This window comes from Felis catus, chromosome D1, assembly GCF_018350175.1.
Source record: "Felis catus isolate Fca126 chromosome D1, F.catus_Fca126_mat1.0, whole genome shotgun sequence".
NCBI classification, from domain to species: Eukaryota; Metazoa; Chordata; class Mammalia; order Carnivora; family Felidae; genus Felis; species Felis catus.
Genome location: NC_058377.1, coordinates 34,728,279 through 34,748,626, shown reverse-complemented (window position 1 = coordinate 34,748,626; position 20,348 = coordinate 34,728,279). Strand labels below are relative to the sequence as shown.

At 34.7% G+C, this 20,348-nt stretch overlaps 1 protein-coding gene across 2 annotated transcripts in view; it reads left to right on the top strand.

The window, feature by feature from the left end:
* The window catches only part of CNTN5 (contactin 5), a 1,399,046-nt gene that overhangs the window by 326,101 nt on the left and 1,052,597 nt on the right, over positions 1-20,348 (top strand). For both annotated transcript variants that reach the window (XM_045038579.1, XM_023239314.2), the window contains exon 2: positions 12,981-13,108. The gene's annotated coding sequence lies outside the window, so the exon portion shown is untranslated. The remainder of the gene's footprint in view (positions 1-12,980; positions 13,109-20,348) is intronic.

Below are 20,348 nucleotides of genomic sequence, written 5' to 3'. Positions count from 1 at the left end.
TTATTTAATGAAATATAATTAACTTGACATAATTGGAAGAACATTTAAGAGACATTTTACAACAATTAAATTACTATAATACAATTTCCTATAAATGTTTTGATACTAATAGCATATGCAGAGTGTATGAGAATATAGATCTGAAAAGTTTTTGTAAAATGACTGTATTTTTAACTTCACCATAACAAAGCTATCTCTGTACTTTTCTGAGTATAGCACTTTGTCTTTATTGATATTTCAAATATTCCACACATCCAATGTAAAATCTTTAAACAGTATAAAAATCCACAAATATAAGATATTTAAGAGAAATGAGTAATCTATTAATAACTTTAAGTAAATCAAAGTAAAGGAAACAGGAAATGGAGAGAAAAATTTATAATTAAGCAAATTCAATCACCATATCCATTAAATTTGTTTTCTTCATGTACATTCTGATGTCCATAGAAGTAAGAGAAATATGTGATTTTGTGTATAATTCAGTATGCTTACTCCCGATTCCAGGATTCTTTCTAATGTACTGCCCTGGGCATGCTCAGGAAGCTAAAACATCAGAGGATTTTTCCTTTGGCACTTTGTTGTGATTCATGTCAAAATGGAAACTCCAACTTGTGTTGAGAGAATATAAATACATTGGTTAGATACGATAGAATTGCATCATAGTAATCTCAAGAACTTTGGAGAATTAAATACATTCTTTTTTTGTTTTATTTTGTTTTGCAATTAACTCTCAATTGAGCAATCAGAGAGAAGCCTTGGAAAAAAGACCTATGCTTCATTCAAAATGTCCACAGGGAAGTCTGCACAATTTTTCCATTCCATTGCTAATGAGTCATTTTCACCTGACTCCTGCTCCCAACACTCCCTCCTCCCCCCAAAGAACCAGCTGTCATTTTCCACAGCTGAATGAGTTTGGTACCAGACAGGTGGTGGCAGGGTGGGGAAGAAATTGTGTCAGTGGGATGTAGTTAATCTGGAATTAGGATGATCCACCTGGTATCATTAAAAACTGTGTCATAAATAGTTCACTACAATATAATCAACACTTAAGTTAAAAGTTAAGGTTTTCAATATCCTTGAAAAGTCAAGAATGTCTAACATTAATTACATATTTGAGAAGTCTTCTTAATAGTACTAGACTAATGAAGTCCATTTACAAATGACAGAATTTTATATCTTATTTATAGAAAAAGTGGATTGGACTGTGCTATTCTAGATTCTGACATTTACTTACTCTTTAACCTCCTGTGTGCTATAGGCTGTCTGAAAGAAAATTTGTCTTGACATCAGTAAAACCAGGTTGAAGCTTACATGGTCTAATATATTTGGAAGTTTGTTTTTATAAACTATGGTATTTAATACGTGTATAAGTATGTAAAATAGTATTGACCTTGGAATTCATTCAATGGACTGTTTTCACAACAACCTGGTAAACATGTCTGAGTTCCATAATGCAGGAAACAAGATCCCTAACTACATAACTCAATACATCTCCATGACAGTGACTATGACCATCCACTCCTGATTCAGTTCTTCTGTTTTCTTCAGCTTAGAAGTCATGTCCCTCTTGAAAGCCTTCTCCAGAATGCTCAAAAATGGGCTGGGTGTTCTCCTTGTGATTCCATAGCACTAGGTTGACCTCAATTACAGTACTTATCATACAACACTGAAATTGGTTGTTTATCAGTCTTGCTCTCTCACTGGATCTGTGAAGGGCAGGTGTTTATTTTGTTCACATTTGTATTTCCAAGAACTAGCATGGCGAATAGCACATAATTGTGCACACACAATTGAACTGTCATTGAACAATTGAACTGTCATTCTGGCTGCAGCATGAAAAACATTTTAATATGAGCCAAGAATGGAATACAAGGAGATCAATTCAATAGCAAATGCAGAAAATATTCTCATTTAAACAAGTGTGGTCATGGAAATGGAGAAGTTAAAGATCTGAAACGTACATAGGGATAAAATAAGCATGATATGGTAAATAATTGATATTATGGGTGGGGAAGAATGTGATATCAGAGATGGCCTTAAAATCTGTGACTTTCACAATGGAATCATTCCCTGAGATTGAGAACCCAAGGAAATGTGGTTATTGTTACTGTTGGAGGAGTTGATGTGGTAAGTAGATGTAGTTCCTGGATTCAATTTTAGAACTATGAATATTGTCATAACTTTGAAAAACACAAGGGAAGAAAGGTTGTAAATTTGGAAGTTGTTTGTATATAGGTGGTATATTGAAGTCAAGAATTGCCTAGGAAGAGATTACAGGGTAGGAATTAAAGAAGGTCGGGATCTTTTTTTTAAATGTGTTTATTTACTTTGAGAGAGAGCAGGGAAGGGGCAGAGAGAGAGAGAGAGAGAGAGAGAGAAAGAAAGAATCCCAAGCAGGCTCAGTAATGTCAGCACGGAGCCCGATGCTTGATATGGGGCTCCTCTCAGGAACTGTGAGATCATGACCTGAGCCAAAATCAAGAGTGGGGTGCTTAACCTCCCGAGCCACTCAGGCACCCCAGCCAGGATCAACTGTTGATGAATTTCACACATAAGAGCCTAATAAAGGAATCTGATTATGCCAAAGTTCAGGAAAGCACAATGGGATATTGAGAATGAATGTGGATATCAATGGGAAAAAGAATGAACGTGAGGTGTGGAAATTAAGACAATAAGTATAGATATCCCTTTTGAGGAATGTGGTTGTGTTTCATGACAGTGAAATAAGGCAAAAATTAAAGATACGAGATTAAGAAAATGTGATGCTTAGTTTTATGTGTCAACTTGACTGGGCCAAACATTATTCTGGGTATGTTTGGGAGAGTGTTTCTGGAAAGTATTAACACTTGAATCCATAGGCTGAGCAAAGTGGAGTTCCCTCCCTAATGTGTGTAGACCCTATCCAATCAATTGAATGTCATAATAGAACAAAAAGACTAACTTTCTAGTGAGGGAGAGAGGATTCCTCCTGCCTTCAAGTCAAAACATCAATTTCTTTTTCCTGTCTTCAGATTTGAACTGAAACGGGCTCTTCTTTGGTCTTTAGACCAAGGCCTGCCAGATTTCAGACTATAACTATAACATTTGACTCTAGTGGTTCTCAGGTCTTCAGAATTAGACTGGGACAATACCACCAGCTCTCCTGCACCTCCGCGTTGCTGACTCCAAATGTTGAGACTTGCTCTCCATAATCACATTTCACATTAGCCCAATTCCTTGTAGTATATTTATATAAATATATCCTTATTGGTTCTCAGAAAGGATGTGTGTATGTATGTATATGTGTTTGTGTACACACACACACATATATTTTTTTAAGATGGAGGAGATGCATGTATTTAAATACTGTTGAGAAGGAGCCCCTTGGTGTCTCAGTCAGTTAAGTGTCTGACTTCAGGTCATTACCTCGCAGTTTGTGAGTTCAAGCCCCTCGTTAGGCTTTGTGCTGACAACTCAGAGCCTTGAGCTTGTTTCGGATTCTGTGTCTCCCTCTCTCTCTGCCCCTCCCTCGCTCATACTCTCTCCTGAGAGAGTTTCTCTCTCCTGAAAAAATAAATAAACATTATTGAATAAATAAATACCATTAAGAGTAATCCCATTGAGTCTCTGGTTAGTAAGGTATGTGATCAAACCAGAGAATCCCATGTTCCCTTGTCTACTGATGTACCCTCTTTTGTTTTTAAGTGTGGCCATTGGTCCTATGCAATATCATACAAGGTCTATGTCATGGCTCAAACACTTGGTAACTTCTTTGAGAGTAGTACTGGCTGAAGACTTAAGGGTAAGGGAAAGAAACCCATACCTAAAATGTGTGTTGATTTTAGTCAGGGAGAATCCCTTCCCCTTCCAGGTTGGAAGGATATCAATGTATTTATCTTGATACCAAGCAGCTGGTTAAAGTTTTCATGGAATAGGACCAAACTGATGGAAGACAGTGGGAGCTCAATGTAGGTTGGACATTGTATAGTGGTAGTAGTTGGATCCACTTTATTGTGTAAGTTCTTATGTTGATGGGCCCATGCCTAACCTCTGTCTTTAACAAGGTTGCCACTTTGTTCATGGGTCCACATGCAAATATTAGACAGGCTGATAATGGAGACTGGCTTTAATTAGTTGGCCAAACCATTCTATGTATTTGTTTGTTTAGTGTCTCTTTCTCAGTGGATGGTAGAGTGCCCAACCTCATATGTAAACATACCTTAATACAATAACACAGATTAGGTAGATTAAACAACAGAAATTATCTCACAGTTTTGGAGGATGGAAGGACAGGATCAAGGTGTTGTTAGGTTTGATTTCTTCTAAGGCTCTCTTCTTGACTTAACTTTCTATGTCTTCACATGATTATTACTACTATGCCTATGAATGTTTCTGGTTAAAAATTTCTCTTCTTATAAGATCACCAGTAATATTGCATTAGGGCCTACCTAAAGGCCTCATTTTAATTAATCACCTCTTTGAGACCTTATCTCCAAATATGGTAACATTCTGAGGTACTGGGGAATAGGACTTCAGCATGAGTTTTGCAGGGGCAAAACTGAGCCCACAACACCAATCTTTTAATGGTTCCCTTTAGCCCTAGAACATTGACCCAAGACATTTGCCACTGTCCACTTTCTTTTACCTATTCTTAGTTTAGGTTATTTCTCTTTCAACAGAAATTGGATGACCAGGTTCATTATTTCTTGAAATAATCCCCAACACACACCATCCCCTACCCTTCACCCCTGACACAGATGTCTTGCAGAGTCAGCCTATCATTGTATGTGCTTTTTTCAGGATACACATACACACTTAAGGGCACCTCATTTCTTAATAGGAATTTTAATATGCAAAGAAGTTCTTAAGATGGGCAAGTTATTTGAAGAATAGAGTAGTGTTGGATATTGTATTGGAGTTAATATATTGTCAATAAATAAACATTAACAATCAATTAAGTTCTAAACAGAAGCTTTTTTTCATGTTAAATTCATTTATTTGTTTTTCTAATCATTGACCCATTAGAGATGAAAAATTGAAATAAAAATTTTATTAAAGGCAGTCACCTGCAAAAAGTTCTAAAAGATAAACTGAAAAAAAAAGATACATGCCACATGCTTTGGAGGTAATTTGAAAAAGAGGAATTTAGGAATGTAGAAAAGGAAAATGTTAGATGCTTTTTTTTTCACAATTTTAAACCGGCTGTAAAGGACTGTTTTTTGTTTTTTGTTTCCCTATGTGCAAAGCAAAACGTATGCTAAAATGAAAAAAAAATGTAGACTCACATAAGATAAATTCATGTTGACCAAAGGTGAGTGAATCAGGGTTATGGATAATGAGACAACACACTTTCTCTGATTAATTCACCTAGGATTTCTTGGTGAAGTTTGATCTACTTTTAAAAGAAATGGAGAAAAAGATAGGTTGGCAAAGGTCATAATCTTTTACAAGGTAGAACTTGAGATATAGCAACTAACATATAAAACTGAGTTTAGAAAGAACTTTCTCATCTATTATTTCTTAAAACTTTTATTATAATCCTTCAAGCAGGAAGAGGATCTGACATCATTATTTGCATTTCAAGGCACTAGCTTAGAAATGCTAAATGACTTTCTCAAGATCTAAGAGTGTGGCAGAATATGACTGACTTCAGATGTAGTAGTTTCTTCACTACAACATACTGTCTTAAAAGACAGGCATGAGCTTACTGAGACTATATGAGTGGAAGGCTTTGTTTATGAGAAGCAAACTGAAGGAGGGAATTTAAAAACAAGAATCATAACAACACAACTCTTAGTTATATTTTCTTATTTTGTTATATTAATTCATAAAGTGGGAAGATAATAATTAGTGATATTTATTAAATGCTCAATATGTACCATGCATGTTGGTAAACTTCTGTGCATTATCTCATCTAATTTTCTCATTAATTCAATGAAATAGGAGACAAAAACAATGTGTCATGTATTCATTAAGACATTATTGTCATTAATGGGAACACAGAATTCTGACTTTTACATAATTACTCCCAGAGAAAGCCCAAACTGAAAGAAATATGATTCTTTACTTAGTTGCTTAGGTAGCTATCACTCTGCCAAAGTTTAAAAACTTTAGGAAAAAAAGTTAGGTATTTATTAATTTAATTAATTTTTTCAAAGAAACAAATTCTGGTTTCATTGATCTGTTCTAGTGTTTGTTTTTAGTTTCTATACATATATTTCAGCTCTAATCTTTTTTATTTCCCTTCTTCTGCTGGCTTTAAGCTTCATTTATTACTCTTTTTCTAGCTTTGTTAGGTGTAAGTTTAGATTGTTTATTTGAACTGCTTCTTCCTGTCTGAGGTAGATCTGTATTGCCATATACTTCCCTCTTATGACCACTTTTGCTGCATCCCAAAGGTTTTGGAACTTAATGTTTTCATTTTCATTTGTTTCCTTGTACTGTTTAGTTCTTCTTTAATTTCCTGGTTGACCCATTAATCCTTTAGTAGCATGTCCTTCAATGTCCATATATTTGTGTTCTTTCAATTTTGTGTGGGTGTGTGATTGTCTTCAAATTTCATGACATTTTGATTAGAAAAGATACATGCCATGATCTCAGTCTTTTTGTATTTGTTGAAGCCTGATTTGTGACTTAGTATGTGATATATTCTGGAGAATGTCCCGTATGTATTTGAAAAGAATGTGTATTATGCTGGTTTAGGATGAAATATCTGAATATATCTGTTAAGTACGTCTGGTCCAGTGTGGCATTCAAAGCCACTGTTTCCTTGTTAACTTTCTGCTTAGGTAACCTGTCCATTGATGGAAGTGGGTTGTTAAAGTCCCCTAGTAGTATTGTATTATTATCTGTTAATTTCTTTACATTTGTTATTGTTTTATATATTTGAGTGCTCCATATTGGGGGAATAAATATTTATACTTGTTGATAATATTGATCTTGTTGGATCATCCCTTTATTATGATATAGTGCCCTTCTTCATCTTTTGTACAGTCTTTGGTTTAAAATCTAGTTTGTCTGATATAAGTATTGCTACTCTGGCTTTCTTTTGATGTCAATTTGTATGACAAATGTTTCTTCATCCCCTCACTTTCAACTACAGGTGTCTTTAGGACTAAAATGAGTCTTTTGTATGTAGCATAATGATGGGTATTGTTTTATTTATCCATTCTGACACTTTTGTGTTTCCAATTCTGGAGTCTCTATTCTATTCCATTGGTCTATGTGTCTGTTTTTGTGCCACACATACCATGTGTGTCTTAATCATTACAGTTTGTAGTAGAGGCTAAAGTCTGGGATTGTGATGCCTCCCGCTTTGGTTTTCTTCTTCAACATTACTTTGTCTATTCTGGGTCTTTTGTGGTTCCATACAAATTTTAGGATTGCTTGTTCTAGCTTTGAGAAGAATGCTGGTGCAAGTTTTATTGGGATTGCATTGCATGTGTAGACCACTTTGGGTAGTATTGACATTTTAACAATATTTATTCTTCCAGTGATGAGCATGGAATGTTTTTTTTTCCATTTCTTTGTGTCTTCTTCAATTTCCTTTATAAGCTTTCTATAGTTTTCAGCATACAGATCTTTTACATCTTTGGTTAGGTTTATTCCCAGTTATTTTATGGTTCTTGATGCAATTGAGAATGGGATTGGTTTCTTTATTTCTCTTTCTGTTGCTTAATTTTTGGTGTATAAAAATACTACTGATTTCTGTACATTGATTTTGTACCCTGTGACTTTGCTGAATTCACATACCAGTTCTAGCAGACTTTTGGTGGAGTCTGTCATGTTTTCCATATGGAGTATCATGTTGTCTGCAAAGAGTGAATGTTTGACTTCATCTTTGCCTATTTTGATCCCTTTTCTTTCATTTTGTTGTCTGATTGCTGATGCTAGGACTTCCAACACTATGTTAAAAAACAGTGGTGAGAGTGGACATTCCTGTTGTATTTCTGATCTCCTAGGGAAAGCTCTCAGTTTTTCCCCATTGAGGATGATATTAGCTGTGGGCTTTTCATAAATGGTTTTTATGATGTTTAAGTATGTTCATTCTATCCTGACTCTCTTGAAGGTTTTTGTTAAGAAACGATGTTGTATCTTGTCCAATGCTTTTTCTGTATCGATTGTCAGGATCATATGGTCCTTATCTTTTCTTTTATTAATGTGATGAATCATGTTATTTGTGATTTGTGAATTGATTTGTGAATATTGAATGAGCCATGCAGCCCAGGAATAAATCCCACTTCATCATGGTAAATAATTCTTATATGCTGTTGAATTCGGTTTGGTAGTTATCTTGTTGAGAATTTTTGTATTCATATTCATCAGGGATATTGGCCTGTAGTTCTCTTTTTTTGCTGGGTCTCTGTCTGGTTTGGGAATCAAAGTAATGCTGTTTCATAGAATGAGTTCAGAAGTTTTCCTTCCATTTCTATTTTTTGGAACTTGAGAATGATAGGTATTAAGTCTGCTTTAAATGTCTGGTAGAATTCCCCAGGGAAGCCATCTGATCCAGGACTCATTTGTTGGGAAGTTTTTGAAAACTGATTTGATTTCTTCACTAGTTATGGGTTTGTTCGAATTTTCTATTTCTTCCTGTTTGTGTTTTGGTAGTGTGTGGGTATTTAGGAATTTGTCCATTTCTTCCAGGTTGTCCCTTTTGTTGGCATATAATTTTTCATAGTATTTCCTGATAATTGCTTGTATTTCTGAGGGATTGGTTGAAATAAATCCATTTGCAATCATGGTTTTATCTATTTGGGTCTACTCTCTTTTCTTTTTGAGAAGCCTGGCTAGAGGTTTATCAATTTTGTTTATTTTTTCAAAAACACAACTCTTGGCTTCATTGATCTGTTCTACTGTTTTTTTGTGTGTTTGTGTGTGTGTGTGTGTGTGTGTGTGTGTGTGTGTGTGTGTGTGTTTAGATTCTATACTGTTTATTTCTGCTCTGATCTTCATTATTTCTCTTCTTTTGCTGGGTCTGGGGTGTCTTTGCTGTTCTGCTTCTAGTTCCTTTAAGTGTGCTGTTAGATTTTGTATTTGGGATTTTTCTTGTTTCTTGAGATAGGCCCGGGTTGCAATGTGTTTTCCTCTTAGGATTGCCTTTGCTGCATCCAAAGGGTTTGGATTGTTGTATTATCATTTTCATTTGTTTCCATACATTTTTTAAATTTCTTCTCTAATTGTCTGCTTGACCCATTCATTCTTTAGTAGGATGTTCTTTAACCTCCATGCTTTTGGACATTTTCAAGACTTTTTCTTGTGGTTGATTTCAAATTTCATAACATTGTGATCTGAAGGTGTACATGGTATGATCTCAGTTCTTTAGTATTTATTGAGGGCTTTTTTTGTGGCCCATTATGTGATTTGTCTTGGAGAATGTTCCATGTGCACTCGAGAAGAAAGTATATTATGCTGCTTTGGGATGTAGAGTTCTAAATATATCTGTCAAGTCCACCTGGTCCTGTGTATCATTCAGGGACATTGTTTCTTTATTGATTCTCTGTCTAGAATGTCTGTTCTTTGTTGTAATTGGAGTATTAAAGTCCCCTGCAATTACCACATTCTTATCAATAAGATTGCTTGTGTTGAAGATTAATTGTTTTGTATATTTGGGTACTCCCGATTTCAGTGCATAGACATTTATAATTGTTAGCTTTTCCTCATTGACAGATCCTGTAATTATTATATAATACATTTATTAATCTCTTGTTAAAGTATAGTTTATCTGATATAAGTATGGCTACTCCAGCTTTCTTTTGACTTCCAGTAGCATGATAGATAGTTCTCCATCCCCTCACTTTCAATCTGAAGGTGTCCTCGGGTCTAAAATGAGTCCCTTGTAGACACCATATAGATGGATCTTGACTTTTATATTTCTGATACCCTATGTCTTTTGACTGGAGCATTTAGTCCATTTACATTCAGTGTTATTATTGAAATATATGGGTTTAGAGTCATTGTGATATCCGTAGGTTTCATGCTTGTAATGATGTCTCTGGTACTTTGTGGTTCCTGCAAGATTTAATTCACAGAGTCCCCTTTAGGATCTCTTGTAGGGCTGGTTTAGTGGTGATGAATTCCTTCAGTTTTTATTTTGTTTGGGAAAACCTTTATTTCTCCTTCTATTCTGAATAACATGCTTACTGGTTAAAGGATTCCTGTTTGCATATTTTTTTCCTGTTCATCACATTGAGGATTTCCTGCTATTCCTTTCTGGCCTGTCAATTTCAGTAAATAGGTCTGCTACTACCCTTATGTGCCCACCTTTGTATGTTAAGGCCTATTCATCCATAGTTGCTTTTAGAATTCTCTCTTTAACCTTGTATTTTGCCAGTTTCACTATGATATTTCATGCAGAAGATTGATTCTAGTTAGATCTGAAGGGAGTTCTCTGTGCCTCTTGATTTTCAATGCCTATTTCCTTCCCCAGATCAGGGAAGTTTTTAGCTATGATTTGTTCGAGTACACCTTCCACCCCTTTGTCTCTCTTCTTCTTCTGGAATTCCTATGACACAGATATTGTTCTGTTTGATTGAATCACTTACTTCTCTAATTCTCCCCTCATGGTCCTGGATTTTTTTTTTAGCTGTCTTTTTGTCAGCTTTCTCTTTTTCCATAATTTTATCTTCTAATTTGCCTATTCTCCCCTCTGCCTCTTTAATCTGTGCTGTGGCCACCTCCATTTTATTGTGCACCTAATTTATAGCATTTTTTAATTCATCATGATGATTTTTTAGTCTCTTGATCTCTGCAGCAATAGATTCTCTGCTGTCTTATATGCTCTTTTCAAGTTTAGTGATTAATGTTATGACTATTATTCTACACTTGTGTTCAGTTATGTTACTTATATCTGTTTTGATCAATTCTTTAGCTGTCACTTCTTTCTGGAATTTCTTCTGAGGAGAATTCTTCTGTTTCATCATTTTGGCTAGTTTTCAGTCCTTTATGAGTTTTAAAAGCTTGTTATGTGCTCTTCACCTGTGAGTACTGCTGTGTTAAAGGGGGTTCATACACTGTCCAGGACCTGGCCATTTAGGAGGTGTTTTTTGGAGCGTGTTCCTTGCTCTCTCTTGTTGTGACTTCATTTATTTTATTTCCCTACTTGTTGTGATGTTTTGGACCCCCCACCAGATGTGCTTTGATTTGTTCCTTGAAGTAGCCCTGGAAAGGAAAACAAACAGACAGACAAACAGGAAACAAAAATATGCAAACACAGAAACAAATACAACAAACAAATAAAGAAAAACAAATAACAAAAAACTAAAAACAATCCAAAAGCAAAAAACAGAAATACCAGCTACAAGTAAAGAACAGAGTGGAGGTGGTGCTGATGGAAGAGCACATATAAAGAGAGAAATGACAGGGGTGGGGCAAAAGAAAAAAAAAATAAACATTGACCAGGTAGAGAGACTAAAAGGCTTAATCCAGAGAGAGAGAAGGAAATAAGGAAGGAATCAGGGAAAAAGAAACCAAGATAAAGTTGTCCAGATAGAAAAACTATACAGCTTGATTATTCCAGAGAGAGAGAAAGAAATGTAAAGAAGTAGGTGTAGAAAATGTATCAAGAGAATGTGTTAAATATGTCTGTTAAACATACAAACAACCAGAGTAACCAGCCTAGCAGAGGGAAGAGATAAGAAGAAGAAATGGAAGGGAGAATATATCTATATAACAAGAATTGTCCTGGAATTAATCCAGGCAATGCAGCACCATTGGTCTGGAGGAGGGGTCTGTCTGGTTTCACCCCGTCTATCCTGCTCCAGTAGATACACAGTTACCTGGTGGGAAGGAGCGTGGTTTGGTGTAGGTTGGTGCTGTCTCCACTATGGGCCCTGTGGACCCATCCCTGAGGCCCGCCTTGGTGGTGGTGGGGAGAAAAATGGTGACCCTCCAGTCTCTTCTCCATGACTGGGTGTCCCAAATCACTCATTTGGAGCTGTCCTCACTGTGCCACGGGCACAGGTGAGGCTGTCTGTCTCACTCCACCCACTCCTTTGCCCCGGCACTTGGCTGGGAATTAAACTCCCACTCTGTGCACCCTGGTACTGAGGAAACACCTCCCAATATGTGGTCCTGGCTGGTTTGTCCTGTGCTACAGCACTTCAGGGGAGGGGACCAGTTTCTCTTGCTGCAGACTGTGCCCCTGATCTATCACCGAAGCCGGAGGTGGCTTCACTCCTCCCCAGGTATGTGAACAGGGCAGCTGGCCCCAGTCCACAAATGGGATCTGCATTTAGAGATCCTCTAACCTGCAGTTAGAGGTGAGATCCCTCTCTGTCCCGTTCCGAGGTTTTTTTCTCTTGTCCAGATACTGTCATACACTTCCCCAGCCATTTTTTCTCTTCCTTTTGTCTCTCCACAGAAGGGGATCCCTCCCCTCCATGCCTACACAGCCCATTTTATCTCCTTCAGTTTGCAATCACCCACCTATGGCCCATCAGGTTGTCCCATTTTCTCCCTGGTAGCCTCAGTCTCTTTTCCTCCCAGACTCTTGGGGTTCAAAGTCCTTTGGCTTCAACCCTTCTTTGTTTGAGAGACATGGGAAGTATGGATTCCCCTATTTTTCCACCATGTTGACCCCTCCTCAGTCTTCAATATTCTTAAAGTATTGACTTATGTTGTGTAACATATTTCTATTCTACAAAAAGTTCCATGAATCTATAAGAAGAAAGCATATTCTTCTGTTGGATGGAATGTTCTAAATATGTTAAGACCATCTGCTCTTGTGTGTAGCTTAATTCCAATGCTTCTATATTGATGTCCTGTCTGCATTCTGTGTTAAATGATTTAAACTATTGAAATCTATGAAAATTGGATTAAAGTGATATTTTTCTGTGTTTATTGTAATATATAAACTACAGAGGAAAATTAAATCTTAAAAAAACAATGACTAAATAAATATCTAGTGTTTAAAGTGTTATAAATATGTGTTAGTATGGTTAAACAGTATAGTAGTATACAATCATTTCTTATATAACTAAATAGAGCCTGTTCCTTAACAGGTGGCCTTCACGGATTGCTATTTATGTCATTCAAGACCTACTAAGCATCATTTTTGCATGACAACTGCAAAACGATAAGCAAGTTTGTTTTTGAAGTTTCTAACTTGGACACTGTTTTCAGAAAGCAGGTAAAGTTTTTCTTTTATTAATCTGCCTTTATAACTGAAAGGAATGTTGAAGGGAAAATACATAAAACCCGCATACATCATTTATGGAACTTCTTAACATTGCTCAGTATGGTAAACTTATTATGTACTCAAAATAAGTGTTTTATCTTCAAATTGAAAAAAAAAAAAAGCCTTGACTGTGTCAGCTAAACATTCTATAAACATTCTAGAAATAATATTAATGTAAAATATTTTCCTTATTAATTTTATGGATTGCTTATTAAGTTTATATTAAGTACATGAATATTGTGTTAAATTGCTGGAAACAATAAGAGAAATAGTACTCTGATATAGCATCCTACTTCTTCCTCAAATAACATATAATGTGGTAGTGGATGGATGTTGTTCCTTTTGACGGCTTGAATTTGAAGACCATGCTTAAGTTTATATAAGAAGGAAGTCATGGGCAGAATGAGTTTAAGTCATCCCTACCTTAATAGGGAACTTCTGAATGAAAGTGATTTGTATGATTTTTGTGGTGCTCCACATGCTTATATGCTATACAATAACCCAAACCATTAAATATTAATTGCATCTATTTGCATCTAACAGTCCTTTAAAATTAATACATTAAAATATTTTAGAATACATGATTAATCCATGTTTATATTAATGAGTAAGTGGACATCAACAGGTCATCTCAAATTACATCTACCATGTACTACTTAACTATAATATTTATGATGTATCTTTAGATAACCAGCCTAAGAGGTAAAATAATTTTATATAGAATTATTTATTTTTGTTTTCTAATTATTTATCAAATATTGAGAATATCATACCCAATTTTAGGGTGTGTATATATATATATATATATATATCCTTTAATTTGTCAGGTTAATTCAAGTTAACTGATTAAAAATATTGGAAAATATTTTACTCAGCCTACTGCATGTTTTCAGTTTCTTCAGGTTTGAAAATTAGAGTTAAAGAAAGAAAGTAACTAAATCTGAATCTGAGGTAGTTCTGGAGGAGAGTGTACGTGTCAAGCGTTTGACAGTATAATTTTACTTTCACAAGTCAGGCCAAAATTCTGGAAGGTAACTGCAGAAAATTTTATATATCAAGGGTCTTTCATTCATTCCATTAAATCATATCAGCTTGTCATTTTTATTGAAGGCCCTAATTGAAGGCCCATACAGTACAAGGTTTCCTTAAATTAATTTTGTGGAGAAAAGCAACCATAACTTTGACATTTCCCCAAAGAATGGAAAACAAGGGAAGAGAAAAGATAAAGAAGTGGATAGAAAGCCTCTGACAGTGAAAGTCTCTGTGAGTCTTTTCCAAACCATGGAAAAGAATAGATTCCCATAAATTAATCCACTGCTACATTCTAATATTAGACACAATTTTCAGCCACGTTTTTTCATTATAGTTCTATTTGTTACAATGAGAATGATCTCCCAATAGGTTATATATACAAAATAAAATTTAATTTGTGATCTATTTACAAATTATGTATATAAATCTTGGAAGGTGTATAATACATTTTGTCCTTAACTCTTAACTACTAGAACATCTTATCAAATCAAAGCCTGTATTAACTTAGTACTTCTGTGATATCTGTGAATACCAGAGATAAATTATATGTAGACACCTTAATTAGATTTTTTAAATGTTAGAAACCATTTATTTATGGTGCTTGTGACATTTTCAAAGAAAGACAACTGAACACAGCATAGCAGCTGTAGGTAAGAAGATTTTGGATCTAATGCTCACTTCCAGATGGATGATTGATATGCAATTTAAGTTTATGGTAGACATATCAGCAGATGGAAATAGAATGGAGTTAATGTCTTTGCCACCTGTGAGCTGGTGCACTCTATCAATTACAAGCTGAATTGTATTAAATTCAGGTAATTCAACAGAACTCTAATTAATTTTTGAGAGGAGACTTTTTGTCAAGCTATTAATAAATCCAGGTTTCAAATTGAGAATATAGAGCTTCTTAAATGTACAAGAAACCTATGGAAGCAGCTTTGGCATAGCACAGTTCACTCTTGTTAAGTCACTCTTGTTATTGCTCTGCCCACCTAATTGAAAAGAATATTGGTAGAATAAGAAGCAATTGAAACAAGTGAGATGGACTGAGCACTCCAAAAAGATGTAAGTGAATTAGAATTGATGAATCTGATGAGAGTAGATTCATGGTGTCACTTTAAATAAATCCTATTTCATTCATGTACTTGCACCCAATCTGTCACTATGACTACTAAAAACATTCAAGAGAGACATTGACAGTTTTATCTTGACACAATCAACTAAATTCCTGCCATAATAAGAGGCAACATATATTGAAGGGGTCCTGAGTTCATCCTCTAAGAATGAAATGTTTCACTCAATAACTTACACAACTCTTATCCAGTAAGCATTGGCACAGTTCCAAGCGAGCTTCATTCCATTAGAGAAGAGCCTGAGTGGATCTAGGCTTATAGATTTTCAGAAATAGTAGAATTTCCATCTATTGAAAAATATCTATTCCTTACTATCAGTGTGTGCAGTCATAGAGTCATAGAGCAGCTGATAAAAATACTTGGATGTTCTCCCAATTTCAAAAATAGGAATTTAATTTATATCCTAATTGTCTCGACAATTACATCAAAATTTGAAAGGAAAAAAAAGAACCTTTTAACTTACATTAGTTGCTACATATATATTGTGTATGTTAATAGCACTGTTACTTGTTATGTTTACTGTGTTGTAACCAAAACTGATGACATAAAATAATGTGGAAGTTCCATGGAGTTTATTTTGGCTGAATATTTGAAATATTTTTTAAATGGAATGTCCACCATTGTCCTTCTGGTGTAGTGTGTGAAATCTATGGGAATGCATAAATGTACAATTTCTAATGGTCAGTAAGGAGGATGGAATGATTCTGTCCAAAATTTTTATTCAATAATAAAGTCTTTATTTTGAGGTGTTTGTTCCAGATATCTGTATTTTGCCATTTGTTAATAATACTATTTTATATGCTATTTTATTTTATATACTATTAAATTCTATATTTTCAGTTATTATCTTTTGGAAGATATTGTTTTGAAATCTTTCATAAGAACATTTGCTATATAAAGTATACAAAAATACTTTAACATGTGAACCAAAACAGAATGACTTAAATAAGTGATTTATCACTGGGCATGAAATATTATATAATTTGAAGTTGTATGAATTTCTTAGATAACATTTATTTCTACCTGTAGTTGCAGAGGTGGGAGGGGTGATTTGAGTTACTACCAAGGGATTACAGTACCAAGGGATACTGATTTTCAGTATCAGTTTATTCATAGAAGATATGGTGAATTAATATTTCTCAAGTTGGAGTTTCTAAGGAAAGGAAAGGAAACTGGGTTTTCCCAAAGCAAGAAGAAGGAAAAAATAGTAATAAATTTTGATGTGAAAATGTGACAGTGCCTAGGTTTTGTAGTGCATAAACCTTCACTACCATGATGCAAGGCATTCATAAATTGTAAACATTCAAACACTTTGGGTAGTGTGAATGTGTGCAAAATATCTCATTCATAACACTTGCCCAGTAAATAATAACTTTTATTAAATATTTTTTGTAGTGGAAAAAAATAACAGAAACAGAGAAAATACTGATGTGTAGGCTATGTCATGCTTTCCTATATTTTTAAATGCCAAGGAAGACTGGGCATGAAAAGCAAGCAAATAAACAAACAAACAAACAAAAACAGAATTATTTTTCTGGAGCATATTTCAAATATAAGAAATGTTCTGTCCAATCTTGCTTACATACCTGCAATTGAAACACTTAGCCTGAATACTCAGTTACCCGAACACTTCAAATCTATCTTACAAAATATATGAGAAGATATATCACTACCAGTAAATGTCTGAAATTCTAAAATCCACTTAGTCTTTCTGTATGAAGCCTAGTATACAGGGTGAATCCCAGACAGACATTGATTAATAAGATACAGACTGTTCCCTAAAATCTGTCACATGTGCTGAGTATATTGAGGTGGTTTTGACAAATGGAACAATTACAGGCTTTCGAATAAGGCTGACCCAGGATTGAATCTCTGCTGTAAATTTGCTAACTGTAGATACTTGGCTTAATAGCCATGGACCTCAAGTTGCCTTCAGCTTTAAGAAGTGGATAATGTCTCATTTTATAAGGGTGCAAGTAGGTGAAATTAAGCAAGTCAAATCTATGTATCTATCGATCATCTATCTATATTTCTATCATCTATTATCTTTCTATCATCTATCTATCTATCTATCTATCTATCTAATCATTTCTCTCTTATCCAGGCACACACACACACTCTTACACATATATTTGGAGTTTGGCATATGAAAGTGTTTAATATGATTACTATTGTAATAGAATGAGTATGATACTATTTTGTCACTGAGTAGGACAAACTTTTATGGAGTCTGATAAGTTTAAAAAAGAAGAAGAAAGAAAGGAAAAAGGAAAGAAGGAAGAGAAGGAGGGAGATAGAGAGTGTAGGAAAGCGTTAAGGAGGAAATAAGGGAAGGAAAGAGAAAAGAAAGAAGGAAGGAAGGAAGGAAGGAAGGGAAGGAGGAAGGGGTGGTAGGGAGGAAGAGAGAGAAGAAGGAAATAAAGGGGAAAAAAGAAAGTAAAGAAAGAGAGATGGAGGTAGTGAAGAAGAGGGTAAGGTCAGGAAGAAAAAAAAGTAGATACAGCTCCTTTTTTGGTATTAATAATATTTACATTCTGGGGCTGTTGTGTTATACGATTAACATAGAAAAGTGATCCGTTATAAATATTAGAAATTGGCATACAAAAGAAAAAAGCTTCCATTTATAATTGAAACAATGATTATATAATTCTCTGCTGGATTTTGTGTTGACACATAACACTATTTCCTCATTCTTGTCCTCTCCAATACATTAGGGGGCCTGGGGGTCTAATAACTGTGTTTCTAGGAAGACCTGCCACCAAGATTAAGGATTTAATGCCGTTCAGTGGGAAACAGGAGATATCAGAGGTATAAGAGAACCAGAAATCTTATCATTGTCCTTCCAGCTACAGTGGCTCCAGATGCTTTTTTAGTATCATATGTCTCAGCGCTGAAAGCTACAATCATCTACAGTTATCTACAGTTTTTGCAATTTCTGACTCTGAAATCTGGTTGTTAATTGAAGACTTTGCAGTGTTTTTTCCTGACATTTGTTTCTTCAGAACTTCTAACAGTTTATAAGCACCTAATGTTTACAGTCCTTTCTGCTTAAAATACAATGACTTTCTTTTTTTAAAATTTTTTGGCTAATCTTGACAGTTAAAGAGGATGCCTAAAGATAAGCAAACAAAAAATAGACACACACATACAAGCCTAAAGAAATGCATAAAAACAGAGATATATCATGTTCATAGATGGGAGACATCATTTCATAAAAAGTCTTACGCCTTACTCAACTAGTTTCATTTTGGTTCAACTTTACAAATAATTGAGATAGTGTGTTAGTGGGATACAGTCGGCTCCCAAGGTAGGCCTTTGATAAAAAAAAAAAAGCACAGATAATTTTCTGTGTCTTCGTAAAAGTTTGGTGTACAAGCGATGTGATGCTGCAGATCAGTGGAGAAGGAATAAACAATATCATTGTTCTAGTAAAATAGGTTATCCATAAGAAAAAAATAAAATGAAATCAGGCCTCTCAGTATGCCATGCAAAATAAATAAACAAATAACTCAAGTTAGAATTAAAACCTAAATTGAAAAAGTAGAGTTTTAAACATAGGGAAGAAATACTGGTATTAATTTCATGACCTTAACATAAAGAAATATATTTTTAAATAAGAAAAACAGTCTGTGAATGAACAAAAGGACAAATGTAGCTACAATTAAAAAAAGAAAGAAAAAATGAGAGTATGGTGAAACATCTGGGTCCCCCAAATTTTAATTGCTCTCTTTTGCTTGTAAAATAAAAACAGATTTGATGTTGGCAATTAATACTTTTTCTAGATCTGCTGTAGAAAAAATTTGCATGTTTACATTTCACAAGCATGGTAGATCGCTATTTTGTCTTTAGCTCTTCTGTATCTTTATTATTTGGCATTTAACTTTCCAGTTATTTTTAAAAAATTTTGTTTATTTATTATTTTTGAGATAGAGAGATAGAATGCAACTGGGGAAGGGGCAGAGAGAAAGGGAGACAGAATCTGCAGTAGGCTCCAGGATCTGAGCTGTCAGCACAGAGACCAATGCGAGGCTCAAACTCATCAACTGGAAGATCCATGACCTGAGCAGAAGTTAGACGCTTAACCTACTGAACCACCCAGGCTGCCTCAGTTCTTCTTAATGTAGCAAAAAAAATAAATAAAAAAAATTAAAAAAAAAAAGGATTTACCTGCCTTTTGACTTTGGGTTTAACCATGTGGCTCGCGTTCGTCAATAGAATGAAGCAAAGTCATAGTACACTGACCCTAAGGCCGTAAGATACATTGTATATTTCCATGAACTCTTTTGCTCTTTTCCCATCACCATGAAAATAAACAGAAAAATAAATATGTATAGTATAGTCACCTCAGGTGAAAGATCCCAGCTAAGCCTAGCTTTAATCAGCTCACCCTCAGCCACCCAACCTAAGTAAGTGGTAATAAATTATTTTTGTTTTAAAACATTGAATTTGGGGATGGTTTATTATGTAACTATGCCTAAGTGATTCAACTATTATTCACACACAAAAAATTATGTTTCTCTCATTCCTGCTACTAATTATCTATAAGTTTGCATTTACTGTTCTTCCTTAATTTCACTTTTGTTATTATTAATCTTATTGTGTATGCCCATTATCCTCAGTTTCCCCTCTTTTCATGTTTGAGATTAAGGTCAAATGCAACCATTTCCATAAAATGTGTCAGTTTCTTTTGTATAAAATGGGAGACTTATGTCATATACTGAATGATATACATATTTGTTCATCTGCTTTTATTTCCCATACAGTACTTTTTAAAGCTAGATGCTTTAATCTTATACTAAGTTTTATACACAGTGTATTTTTAATATTTGAACAAAAACTGCATAAGTAATGATTAATATAGCTCTTATCCATCATTACAAAGACAGATTTTTATATTATATAAAGAAATTAATTTCATTTACAAATTATTCCTCCGGATTTAAGTTTTGCTCTTTTCTATGGAGACCCGTGATCCACAGAGACTTCAAATGTAAATAAGGCAAGTTGACAGTCATGCCTCTACAGAT